Below are 13,350 nucleotides of genomic sequence, written 5' to 3' on the forward strand. Positions count from 1 at the left end.
CACGTAAGTTTTGACCGCGCCGAAAAGTGAAACGCAAGGGGCTGTGAAAAGGTTCTGTGAGTGCCAGTGCTGACCAATGGCGCCGGATCATATCGGCAATGGTTCTGCCCACAATCGAAAAGGGTAAGATGCAGTTATTAGCTCCATCATCTGAGTTAGTGGGTGGACAAAATAACCAGTCCCTATGGGTGTACTTTTTTTAACCACCCGGGGTGGGTAACCGCGTTGCAGGAACCGGCTCGTCATATTCTGTGCTTGTGACAAAAATTCTATACGGGTAGAGCATAGGCGACGCAGCCTTAGAAATTGCCCCGTAGGTATATTATCCCGTAAGGCCCTGGGGATGACAACTCTGATACGCTAGTATGGTGTTACCATCAGTTTCCTTGCGAAACAACGTGGTCTCAAACTTGTCCCCCCGAGACTGAGATCAAAATATCCAGAAATGAAATTTCATAGGGGTGAATACAGAAGTTAAACTGTATGTGGCTGTTCAACGAATTGACCCAATCAACGAACATATAAAATTGCATATCCGTCCCTAGCCAAATCATAAAATCATCATCGATGTATCGGCGCCACAAAAATATAAACCCAAACCAATCAGAGGGATAGATAAATTCTTTTTCAAATTGATCCATAAATAAACAGGCGAGGCTGGGAGCCATCGTTGCCCCTATAGCCGTGCCTTTTATCTGTTGGTAGAAAGTGTCTTGAAATTGAAAGAAATTTTTGGTGAGGGCCAGTTGCGACAGGCGCAATAAAAAAAAGATGTGGACACCCGGTGCGGCAGGGGACGTGTGTCTAAGATATTAGCGATTACACGAAGGGCCTCAGTCTGAGGGATGTTAGAATATAGCGAAACTACATCTAACGTCGCAAAAAAAAGAAGTGATCACAAGGAGCAAGCATTAAAATTAAATGAGCGGAGTCCCGGACATATGACCGAATCTTTGGGACAAATGGTTTTAAAGAAACATCTACAAATTGGGATAACGGTTCTAAAAGAGAACCTATCCCAGATACAATGGGACGGCCGGGGGGATGTATTAGAGTTTTATGTATCTTGGGTAAGGTATAGAATAACGGCATTATAGGATTGGGGGAAACCAGGAATTTAGCCTCTTTGTTAGTTATCATATGTCGGTCTAATGCCTCGTGAGCTACGTCTTTAATTTCCGTCATCAAGGACGCCGTGGGATCAGTTACTAAAGGACTGTAGAAGGTGGAATCATGCACCAGTGGAATTGATGCTCTAGCAAAGGACAGGTCGATTATTATAAAACCAGCGGACAAGGGGGGAGGGATTGTGGTGCAGAACCGGACAGATTATGAGGAGGAGGCCCTAAGACAGCTGCATGATTCCACCTTCTACAGTCCTTTAGTAACTGATCCCACGGCGTCCTTGATGACGGAAATTAAAGACGTAGCTCACGAGGCATTAGACCGACACATGATAACTAACAAAGAGGCTAAATTCCTGGTTTCCCCCAATCCTATAATGCCGTTATTCTATACCTTACCCAAGATACATAAAACTCTAATACATCCCCCCGGCCGTCCCATTGTATCTGGGATAGGTTCTCTTTTAGAACCGTTATCCCAATTTGTAGATGTTTCTTTAAAACCATTTGTCCCGAAGATTCGGTCACATGTCCGGGACTCCGCTCATTTAATTTCAATCTTATCTGAGTTGCTTGCTCCTTGTGATCACTTCTTTTTTTGCGACGTTAGATGTAGTTTCGCTATATTCTAATGTCCCTCAGACTGAGGCCCTTCGTGTAATCGCTAATATCTTAGACACACGTCCCCTGCCGCACCGGGTGTCCACATCTTTTTTTTATTGCGCCTGTCGGAACTGGCCCTCACCAAAATTTTCTTTCAATTTCAAGACACTTTCTACCAACAGATAAAAGGGCACGGCTATGGGGGCAACGATGGCTCCCAGCCTCGCCTGTTTATTTATGGATCAATTTGAAAAAGAATTTATCTATCCCTCTGATTGGTTTGGGTTTATATTTTTGTGGCGCCGATACATCGATGATGTTTTTATGATTTGGCTAGGGACGGATATGCAATTTTATATGTTCGTTGATTGGGTCAATTCGTTGAACAGCCACATACAGTTTAACTTCTGTAGTCACCCCTATGAAATTTCATTTCTGGATATTTTGATCTCAGTCTCGGGGGACAAGTTTGAGACCACGTTGTTTCACAAAGAAACTGATGGTAACACCATACTAGCGTATCAGAGTTGTCATCCCCAGGGCCTTACGGGATAATATACCTACGGGGCAATTTCTAAGGCTGCGTCGCCTATGCTCTACCCGTATAGAATTTTTGTCACAAGCACAGAATACGACGACCCGGTTCCTGCAACGCGGTTACCCACCCCGGGTGGTTAAAAAAAAGCTTTTAAGAGGGCTTTGTACACCCATAGGGACTGGTTATTTTGTCCACCCACTAACTCAGATGATGGAGCTAATAACTGCATCTTGCCCTTTTCGATTGTGGGCAGAACCATTGATAATATGATCCGGCGTCATTGGTCAGCACTAGCACTCACAGAACTTTTTCACAGCCCCTTGCGTTTCACTTTTCGGCGCGGTCAAAACTTACGTGACCGTTTAGTACACACCGCATTGCCAACCACTGACAGTACCTCTAGCACGAGTGCAACTCACCGACCGTGTGGACACTGCACTATGTGTAGCCACACTACTGTTTCCTCTGGGTTTACACATCCCATTTCGGGCCGGGCCTCTAAACTCCGCTCAGATTCCAACTGTATGACAAAAGGAGTAGTTTACGTTGTCAGGCGTCCCTGTCCGTTATTGTATGTAGGCAAAACCACTAGGATGCTTAAAACTAGAATAGTAGAACATTGTTCTAATATTCGCTCCTCGAGGATGGACGAGCCCCTGCTGACTCACTGGTCCCACCACGGCCATGCCATCTCTGATCTCTCCTTCACGGTAATAGAGGTGGTCCATCGCCCATCTCGGGGCGGTGATTTCCCCGAGATACTCGGTAGGAGGGAACAGAGATGGATTTTTACCTTGGACACTGTTTCCCCTAAAGGTCTGAATAAGGACATTGAATGGTTCTTGTCTGACTGAGTGAATGTATCTGTCGACTGTCAGCTGACTGGATTTTTGACAGCTCTCGCGAGATTCCCCGCGTTCGCGCCTTTTTCTCCCTGTAAATGCCTGTCGCCTGTGAGGGCGCTCGCGCTCCGGGTAACGCTGTTACAGGTATGTGAATTGTATGCCAAAGTCTGCTTAGAATGTATGTAGCCTTTTTTCTCCATCTATCCATTCACTTATGTATATATGCCTTGTATTTCCAGATAAAACCATATCTTTGGGTCCCTCCCGATGCAGCCTAGCGAAACACGGGACCGTGTTGGGGGACTATTGAAAACTGTTGTTATGACACACGGAGTTGCCACTTTAAGTTTTCTGTCACATCTTATGCGTTTGGAATAATAAAAAAGTCATCATTTGAAACTCTTGGTGGTGATAAGTTTCAGCTTGCACCAGTGTTCACTGGTAATTCAAATCTCCCATTATTACTGCACTGCCAAATTGGTTTGCTTCCCAGATTTCTCTTAGCATTTCATCATCTGTCTGACCATTTTGTCCAGGTGGACGATAGTATACTCCTATCACTATACTCTTACCCAACACACATGGGATTTCTACCCATACAGATTCTACTGAGCATTTAGTCTCTTGTATGATCTTTATCCTGTTGGACTCTATACCCTCCCGGACATAAAGTGCCACACCCCCACCAAGTTGATCCTCCCTATCATTGCGATATAATTTGTACCCTGGTATAGCACTGTCCCATTGGGTATCCTCCTTCCACCAAGTCTCTGTGATGCCAGTTATGTCAATCTCATCATTTGCTGCTATACACTCTAACTCTCCCATCTTACTTCTTAGACTTCTGGCATTGGCATACAGAGATTTCAAAGTGTGGTTTTTGTTTATATTAACAATCTTCTTTTCAGTTGTTAGGGATAATTCGGAAATCATTAGCTTTGGTGATTTTTTACATATAGGCACATGGACTATGTTTGCATTTATTGGAATCTCTCTGTTGGGATGCCCTAACTCTCCTGTGTCATTAGTATCCTTCAAGGATACATTTCTCCCAACCATGCACTGCTGAGCGACTGTCGGCTTTCCCCCTTTGTTCTAGTTTAAAAGCTGCTCTATCTCCTTTTTGAAAGTTAGCGCCAGCAGTCTGGTTCCACCCTGGTTATGGTGGAGCCCATCCTTTCGGAAACGTCTCCCCGTTCCCCCAAAGGTTTCCCCAGTTCCTAACAAAACTGAATCCCTCTTCCTTGCACCATCGTCTCATCCACGCATTGAGACTCCGGAGCTCTGCCTGCCTCTGGTGACCTGCGCGTGGAACAGGGAGCATTTCAGAGAAAGCCACCCCGGAGGTTCTGGATTTCAGCTTCCTACCTAAGAGCCTAAATTTGGCTTCCAGAACCTCTCTCTCCCACGTTTTCCCATGTCGTCTGTGCCCACATGTACCACGACAGCCGGCTCCTTCCCAGCACTGTCTAATAATCCTATCTAGGTGACGCGTGAGGTCCGCCACCTTCGCACCAGGCAGGAGGGTTACCAGGCGGTCCTCACGCCCACCAGCCACCCTGCTTACCTACATTTCTAACAATTGAATCACCAACTATGATCCAGCAAAAACAGATTTCCTCATACTCCGTCCTAAAGTAAGCAATCCAAACATATTACATGTAACGACGCCAACAAATAAATACACCGTTGCACACAAAATCAAAGACTTGGGGTGTGACACTGAATTGCAAAAAGCGGATAAATAATCTTATTAAAGACGGATTTTTTTAAGCTACGTGTTTTAAAAAAAACAAACAAAAACAACCTAAAACCACTCCTGCACATCCATGATTTTATAACAGTTCTACAAGCACTTCTATTTTCAAAAACAGACCATTGTAATTGCCCTTCCCTTAGGTCCACCACAAAGAGACCTTCAACTCCTACGAAACTCTGCTGCCGGAATTCCAACAAAATACTAAATTATCAGAGCACACAACCCCGATTCTAAAAAGACCTACTACACTGGGCTCCCAATCGCATACCGATCCCAATACAAAACACTTATCATTAATCCATAAAAAACTCTAATGCAATTAATAAGACGGAACGGCACACGGGAGCACTTCATTTTCACACCCCCCCCCCCCCCAAAAAAGCATCACAAGTTCTGCCGGTAACGGGACCTTCTCCACCTAAAAACACAGCGAGACAAAGAGCCGAATCAATCGCAGCTCCACACAGCTGTGGAACGCGCACTCCCTCGAGAACTGAGAATAGAACCCGATACCAGAACATTTAAAAAAAAAAGGAAATAAAACCTGGGTTTTCCCAACAAGCCTTCACCTAACTTCAGATGATGCACCTTTCCACGCAAGCATTCTGCCAACAATCCCATCAGTCGTGTCACAGGATTTTTAAGGATTTTAGTTACTTTTACAGTATCTTGTAACTTTAATTTGTATTTTTATATTTTAACTATTTTAATGTTTGATGTGCTTAGTTTTTACTTGACTATTTATTTTATGTTTTATTGTAAACCGATGTGACACATTTTTAACGTCGGTATATATAAAAACAAATAAATAAAAAAAATATGATGGCCGGCCTAACCCTTCCGTCCTGGGCAGTAGCCCTGGGAGACTTGTCCTCAGTGCGAGAGGACAATACATCACCTGGAGAGCAGGTCCTTGCTGCAGGATCACTTCCTGCTACACCAGGGTGATGTTCTCCTACTGGGAGACCTTTCCGATCCAAGGCAGCATTGCTGCTGCCAGACTGGATTTGGGACTTGGCTACTGTGTCCCTGAAGGTCTCATCAATGTACCTCTCTGTCTGCCTCAGCTCCTCCAAGTCTGCTACTCTAGCCTCCAGAGTGCACACATACAATCTGTCACCAGTGGGTAAAAAATCATACACGTGACACTCAATGCAAAACAATGGAAAGCCCCCCTCTTGCTACTGGACTGCTGTTTTATTGAGTTCCTAGTTAAGTTTAGAATACTAAGGGAGTTGGAATTAGAGTACTTTAATTAGTAAATTCACCTGTAAATTTAATCAGCTAGTGTCCTACGAGAAGATGATTAAACTTTCAATAAGGGCAGGTACAATAGGATGATTTAGATAAGACTCTGATTGATTTCTAATGAGAAAGTGTCTCGTGCCTAAAAATCAAGGGTTGAGTGGGTAGGAAAGACAGACACTAGAATTAACTATCTCTGGCTTGCTTATTATCCTTCTATTTCAACAAACATATAAGTCCAAAGATTTCCAAAAACTATACTTACCGATCCCATTAAATTAATCTTCACTCAGTTAATGGAAGGGTTTGAGATTCGGCACACGCATCCAGTCCTTCAGTACTGCGAAAGGGGCTGGGCCACTGGAAGCTGGGGCTGTGGAAGTCAATCCCTGGATCGCTTGCGGTGACCTCTGGACGCCTCTCCTGAGAGATGCTGGGAGGAGTATGCAGAACATATAGAAAGACATGGTTTAATGGAACAAAGTCAGCATGGCTTTACCCAAAGCAAGTCTTGCCTCACAAATCTGCTTCACTTTTTTGAAGGAGTTAATAAACATGTGGATAAAGGTGAACCGGTAGATATAGTATACTTGGATTTTCAGAAAGCGTTTGACAAAGTTCCTCATGAGAGGCTTCTAGGAAAAGTAAAAAGTCATGGGATAGGTGGCGATGTCCTTTCGTGGATTACAAACTGGCTAAAAGACAGGAAACAGAGAGTAGGATTGAATGGGCAATTTTCTCAGTGGAAGGGAGTGGATAGTGGAGTGCCTCAGGGACCTGTATTGGGACCCTTACTGTTCAATATATTTATAAATGATCTGGAAAGAAATATGACAAGAGAGGTAATCAAATTTGCAGATGACACAAAATTGTTCAGAGTAGTTAAATCACAAGCAGATTGTGATAAATTGCAGGAAGACCTTGTGAGACTGGAAAATTGGGCATCCAAATGGCAGATGAAATTTAATGTGGATAAGTGCAAGGTGATGCATATAGGGAAAAATAACCCATGCTATAGTTACACAATGTTGGGTTCCATATTAGGTGCTACCACCCAAGAAAGAGATCTAGGCGTCATAGTGGATAACACATTGAAATCGTCGGCTCAGTGTACTGCAGCAGTCAAAAAAGCAAACAGAATGTTGGGAATTATTAGAAAGGGAATGGTGAATAAAACGGAAAATGTCATAATGCCTCTGTATCGCTCCATGGTGAGACCGCACCTTGAATACTGTGTACAATTCTGGTCTCCGCATCTCAAAAAAGATATAATTGCGATGGAGAAGGTACAGAGAAGGGCTACCAAAATGATAAGGGGAATGGAACAGCTCCCCTATGAGGAAAGACTAAAGGTTAGGACTTTTCAGCTTGGAGAAGAGACGACTGAGGGGGGATATGGTAGAGGTGTTTAAAATCATGAGAGGTCTAGAACGAGTAGATGTGACTCTGTTATTTACTCTTTCAGATAATAGAAAGACTAGGGGGCAGTCAATGAAGTTAGATTGGGGCACATTTAAAACTAATCGGAGAAAGTTCTTTTTCACTCAACGCACAATTAAACTCTGGAATTTGTTGCCAGAGGATTTGATTACTGCAGTTAGTGTAGCTGTGTTTAAAAAAGGATTGGATAAGTTCTTGGAGGAGAAGTCCATTACCTGCTATTAATTAAGTTGACTTAGAGAATAGCCACTGCTATTACTAGCAACATTAACATGGAATAGACTTAGTTTTTGGGTACTTGCCAGGTTCTTATGGCCTGGATTGGCCACTGTTGAAACAGGATGCTGGGCTTGATGGACCCTTGGTCTGACCCAGTATGGCATGTTCTTATGAACCTTCTGATCTTCCTCTACTGCAGAGGGGGCAGGGCCTCTGGAAGCTGGGGCTGTGGAAGTCAATCCCTGGATCGCTTGCGGTGACCTCTGGACTCCTCTCCCAGGGAATTCTGGGAGCAGTATGCAGATGAGCCTTCCAGTCCTCCTCTAGTGCAAAGGGGGCAGGGCCTCTGGAAACTGGGGCTGTGGAAGTCAATCCCTGGATGGCTTGCGGTGACCTCTGGATGCCTCTCCCAGGGAATTCTGGGAGTAGTATGCAGAGGAGCCTTCCGGTCCTCCTCTACTGCAGAGGGGGCGGGGCCACTGGAAGCTGGGGCTGTGGAAGTCAATCCCTGGATGGCTTGCGGTGACCTCTGGATGCCTCTCCCGGGGGATGCTGGGAGGAGTATGCAGATGAGCCTTCCGCTCCTCCTCTACTGAGGTGTGCTAATGTGTTGCTGTTACAGCGCGGCGACACCAGAATTTGAATAACATTTTTCTACGGTGAGTAGTAAGGGGAAGTGTCCTAGTTCTGCTCTGCACACTTTGATGAGGAAGCGTCTGTGAATGCAGGGTACTGCAGAATTTGAGGTGCAGGGTTTCTATTCTGTCCCACCCTGTACAGTCCCCAGCTGTCACACCCGGAAGAACAACTGGATTGATGCTCTTGAATACCTTTAGTGGTAATTTACTGGACGGCTGAAACTGGCCAGGGGTTTCTGAGATGCATGGGAGGTCCTTCTTGTCTAGACACGTCACTGATATACACTTGGCGACCATGGTGCACAATGTTTGTAGTAGCACCTCCTGCTTTATGAGGAGGGGGGGGGGGGGTCTGTGTGTGTCCTGTCTCCCTATGGATTGAGGTAAGAGGTGGGTATGGAGAAAGTTATGGGACCCCCCAGGATTGAACTAACTGGGCATTTCTTCTTCACAGGTCATATGGGACACAACAGCTGCATGGGAACGTAGAACAGAGATGTTTTAAAAAAATTGAACAGTTCCCCAGCGTGAAGTCCACTTATGAGCTTTCACAGGACTGTTCTGGGGAGAAGTGGGGAGCTGTTGCTTGTGATGAGTTAATTATCATACTCTCGGGAGAGAAGGAGAGAATTTATAGGACCCTGGGTCTCGCATCTTTCAGGAACCTAGCAATGCAAACCTTTTCTTTTTTTTTTATTTTATGTTTATTAAGTTTTAACAATATTCACAAACAAATAATCTTTGCATGGAAATACAGCATAAGATTTACATATAAGAAATATATTTTCTTCTTATATAATTAAATAGGAAACATATTTTCTTTCCGCTTTTTCCAAGGAAATATTTGGAGAAGAGATGGAAACAACACAAGGGAGAAATATATTTAAGAAACAAATTAACATAAGTAAGGCTCTCCTTCCCTACCTATCCTTAAATGCGCGGATTAATCACGGCACGACCCTTCTGGGGTCTAAGAATTCTCTCAAATGATCAGGATTATAGAATACATAAACAGTCCCAGAGTATTTTATTACACATCTTGCTGGGTATCTTAAAAGGAATTCTGCCCCCAGTATACGAACCTCTGGGCGCATTTTCAAGAAATCTTTCCTGCGTAACTGAGGTACTCTGGATAAATCAGGAAATATAGGGATAAGAGCTCCTATATAGGGAACATTCATTTCTTTAAAGTAATGTTTCATTATTAAGGTTTTATCATACTTAGAATACAGTGAAACAAACAAGACCGCTCTTTCCAACACTTCTAAGCCTGAACTCTCTAAATATTCAAACCTTTTCTGATAGTCCTTCTGCAATATTCACCGTGGAAAATGTTGCAACAGAACCGGACCGAGGGACCCCACTCCCTGCGATGCACCACCGGTAACTCCCCTCTCTTCTCGGCATGAACTCCTTATTTGCCGTCACATTTTGTCCCATCTCCCAACTCAACCAGTTTCTAAACCGGTCAGTCACACTTTGGAGCTCGGTTTATTTATAAAAGTCGCTTGCCTACGCGGATCCGTGTCAAAGGTCTTCAGCGAAATCCGAGCGCACTACCTAGAACGCTCCCTCTCTGATCCAAATCTCTCGTCATCCAGTCAAAGAAACCGATCAGATCTGCCCGACAATCCCTACACCTCTGGTTGAAAAAAAAACCAAAAGAAAAAAACAAACCAAAACACGCTGCCTGGAATCTTATAAACCTCTGGCTTGCGGGAACCGCATTGCTCTCCGTTTTCGTGGCGATTCCGTTCATTTACTCACGGCCGAGATCAGACTGACCTGCCCACCTCCAGTCCCTTCCCATCCGCTCCCGACTCCAAAGGTGGAGGTGGTCAGCCAGCGGGGCCTGCCAGAACTCTTGCTTCCTCAGTATCCTGGGACGTGTACTCCCCCCCACCCCCCCCAGCCTGGCCACCGCTGCTTTCTCTGCTTCTAGTTTCCCTAGCTTCTCGTGCACAGCCTTCTGAAAATCGATCCGAGGTTTACCACACACTCCCGGCACCTTCCTCCCCCCCCCCCCCCCCCCGTGAACGCGGCACAGGAATATCTTTCAGTCTTGCCTGCTGCTCCTCTAACTCCCTCTGGCTTATACCATCCAGTTGACCACTCCTTGACGTACTTTCCCCCACATCTGAACCAAGTTAGTTTTACCGACGTCTGGGACCCTCACCTTTAATGAATCTTCAGCGCTCGCGCCCTAACACTGAACCACAGCAGCCGGCGATCACCGGAGCCCAGATGATCTCCCCCTCCCGTGTGGGCTCCGTTGCCAGAACAGTTCTCCTCCTCGCAGAGAATCCAGGATTTCCCCTGCAGCCGGGATGTCCCAATCCCTTAGCAACATCACCTTCCCTTTCAGTGCGATTGGCAAAGATCCTCCCCCATTAAACCTCCATCCATTTCTTCCGTCTGAAATGGGACGTCTGTAGATGGACAGCAATACTCATTACACAGAGAGCTGCTCTTCCCACCCTGTCCGTCCCCCGGTAGATTTGTAGCCCGGTACAACCGTTTCCCAGTGCCGGGTTCTCTTTGTACCTCTCTGTGACCGCCGCTGTGTTCCAGGTCAGCCTCTTACTCTGGGACTTTTTATTTCTCGTATTACGAGAAATTACAAGCATTTCATGTTTTACGTAGCTGAGGACTTTGTTCACCCATCCCTGATGACCCTCAGTAGGGTTGCAAGCCTCTACTGGAAGACGATGCGCGCCGTCCCACCTCTTCTTCGACAAGTCGGCAATCCTTGACGCATCATCCCATGGTCCCAGGCAGCCTAAACACTCAACACACATCTACACAAGCAGAATGCAAGCCTCTCCGCCTCAGCCTTTACTCCCACCGATTGGGAGGACTTGAAGGACATCACCTGTGCACCCCCCTATTTGGTTTTCCGTCTCTCCCACGGCCATGCAGATGCTTTTGCTGTGAGCCGTGCAGTACCTACCAGTATCATTCATGCCGACGGGCGTGAGCCGGCAGTCCCTTTGCAGAACCTTGCTGCTTAAGGGAATGAAAGTAAACTGGGCCAACTCGAAATAATTACCACAAGGATCTAAGGGGATGCTAACCAATCGAGTCCCCCCTCCCCCCCGGAAATGCACTAACTTTGCTTTTTCGCAGATGACAAAAAAAAATTTGACCAAAATCACTTACTTAACTCTCCCTTTCTTATTTATTATTATTATTTAATAGCTTTTATATACCGACGAACGTTGGGAACATCTCGTCGGTTTACAGAGAACAGAAGTGAGCAACAGGCTTTACAATTATTGCATAATTATATAAGGAACAGTAAAAACATACAAACAACAGAGTAGATTATACAAGAAATTATTAACTAAGTGGGATGCATGATTGAGGTTATCTATCTAAACGGGGGGGGGCAAAGAAATTCTGATAAATAGGAAGGATATCAACATTTGTAGGTGGCATATATACACGTGTTTGGGAATAAAATGTTCTTATGTACAATATACAATATGCTGTCCTGGTAATTTCACTTTAAGGGGTGCAGGGGAGATGGGAGAGTGTTAAGAAGTGGAAAGGGGGTGGATAGGAGGTGGAAAGGATGGGGGGGGGGGTGAGGGAGGAGGAGGGAGGTAATGAATTGGAGAGGGGGGGTGCCAGTGACTGTGTGAATGTTAGGTGTATGAGTGCTTTGTATCAAGTGTTTCTTGATACAAAGCAGTATTTTCTCCAAAAATAAATAAGCAGTAGTTCTTAACCCGTTTAACCATGATCTATGACGGACCTACTATTTCTTGTAATTTTAGTCAGGGTTAATTGCGCACTTACGCGTGTGAGATTTTTGCTCTTATCTGTCCATTGCACTAGTTGGTTCCTATTATGTAAATGTTCTCCCTGCCTCCTAACTGGGCAATAGTCTGCGAGTGTAGATTGGAGACGGGGGAGGAGGGGCGAGAAAAAACAAAACAAGGAAACAGCTCTCTCCCGCTCCCAGAGAGAAAGAACTACACTTCCAAGCACAATCAAACTCCCCCCTCAGCAAAACAAACTCCCAAACAGAAATGAATATACGTTAAAGCTCAATCAATCAAACTCCCCGCACAAGCAAAATAGTTTAGCAAGTCATGTGCCCCCCCCCCCCCCCAGTTTTTATCCAAAGCAAAGTCCGGCTTTTGCTTCGGCAGCAGTTTCCTCGGCTGTGGCTTTTGTCTTGCCATAAATACCCAATACCACCCTCGACACGATAGGAAAAAGCCAAAGATCTTTTGGTCCCAAGCACCAGATAAGATTGTTTCTAGTTTGATCTCTGCAGGAATACTGCTCCGATAGCGTAGGGGGGGCCGCTACAGAGAAAGCTCTGGCCCACTTCAACGCGCAAGACACAGTTGACGTACCAAAGACGCCTTCGGTGGTGACTCTTGGGATGACCGCAGATCCTGACCTGGTAACACCCTAGTCTAAAGGTTTCGGCCGGTTATAACAAGGCGCTTTTCCTTCAGGCTCCAAAAAATGCAATCGCCAGGCCCACCCCCCCACCACCAACACAATTCCTGCACAGACTGGAAGCCAGCGGGAAGAAATGCGGCAGAGGTGCTGCCCCCTCCCCTACGTGGTGGTCCTCGGCCCGACCCCGGCTGCCATGTTTTAGAACCAGCTGAGGTTTTCAATTCAATTTCGCGGCCAACTTGACAAAGAGGTCCCTTACCATGATGGGGGGGGGGGGGGGGGGGGGAGGGTAAATAAGGGAGACCACGGCAAAAAATGAACGCAAAGCTTTAAAAAAAAAAATGCACGTCCGGCTAAAGGTTTGGATACGCAACTCTAGATTAAAGAGATTAAAAAAAAAACACCCCCACCATCTCTAGCACGGGACAAAGGGAACACAGCAAGGACCCTCTTCTCAGTAGAACTGGGAGGGTAAGAAGACTATTTTGACAATCTTGGTCTTTCCTCTGTTAAATCTTCG

At 45.5% G+C, this 13,350-nt stretch overlaps 1 protein-coding gene and 1 long non-coding RNA gene across 2 annotated transcripts in view; one reads left to right on the forward strand and one right to left on the reverse strand.

Annotated features, from left to right (window-relative positions):
* LOC115080922 overlaps positions 1–13,350 on the reverse strand; it is a 45,331-nt gene that overhangs the window by 17,683 nt on the left and 14,298 nt on the right. Inside the window, exon 2 of the long non-coding RNA XR_003853704.1 lies at positions 6,380–6,547. This is a non-coding gene — a long non-coding RNA (uncharacterized LOC115080922). The remainder of the gene's footprint in view (positions 1–6,379; positions 6,548–13,350) is intronic.
* The window catches only part of LOC115080919 (nascent polypeptide-associated complex subunit alpha, muscle-specific form-like), a 40,052-nt gene that overhangs the window by 13,881 nt on the left and 12,821 nt on the right, over positions 1–13,350 (forward strand). The gene's annotated exons all lie outside the window — the stretch shown is intronic.

The sequence above is a fragment of the Rhinatrema bivittatum genome, chromosome 19 (genome assembly GCF_901001135.1).
Source record: "Rhinatrema bivittatum chromosome 19, aRhiBiv1.1, whole genome shotgun sequence".
Taxonomy (NCBI): domain Eukaryota; kingdom Metazoa; phylum Chordata; class Amphibia; order Gymnophiona; family Rhinatrematidae; genus Rhinatrema; species Rhinatrema bivittatum.